This window comes from Embiotoca jacksoni, unplaced genomic scaffold (assembly GCF_022577435.1).
Source record: "Embiotoca jacksoni isolate LCO1_2020_lvr unplaced genomic scaffold, fEmbJac1.0.p SCAF_7, whole genome shotgun sequence".
NCBI lineage: Eukaryota > Metazoa > Chordata > Actinopteri > Embiotocidae > Embiotoca > Embiotoca jacksoni.
In genome coordinates this window covers 7,399,411-7,399,661 of record NW_027185425.1, presented here as the reverse complement: position 1 = coordinate 7,399,661, position 251 = coordinate 7,399,411, and the positions used below count along the sequence as shown (strand labels likewise).

The 251-nt window shown below is 34.3% G+C and overlaps 1 protein-coding gene across 1 annotated transcript in view; it reads right to left on the bottom strand.

Moving 5' to 3' along the window:
* Positions 1-217: 217 nt before the first annotated feature.
* The window catches only part of elp2 (elongator acetyltransferase complex subunit 2), a 28,133-nt gene continuing 28,099 nt past the window's right edge, over positions 218-251 (bottom strand). The window contains exon 22 of the mRNA XM_069176703.1: positions 218-251. This exon is cut by the window's right edge and continues 644 nt beyond it. The gene's annotated coding sequence lies outside the window, so the exon portion shown is untranslated.

The following is a 251-nucleotide window of genomic DNA, read 5'->3' as shown; positions in this document are numbered from 1 at the left end:
AAATATGTGAATTTATGTAAATATCTTGTATTATTTTAAAAGAAATTCCCATTGAGTTTTGCTTTCTCGCCGACTCAAACACCAGTCTCCCGGGTAAAAGCCGTTTGAGTGATTGCTACATGGGCACACCTGCCCTACTCACACACCTTTGTAATCCTACACCCTCTTTTATGTTAGTTATTCTTAATTTAATTCAAAGACCAACAAACAGTCAAACTGAATTGAAAAAAAAACATTTAATAGATTGGTCA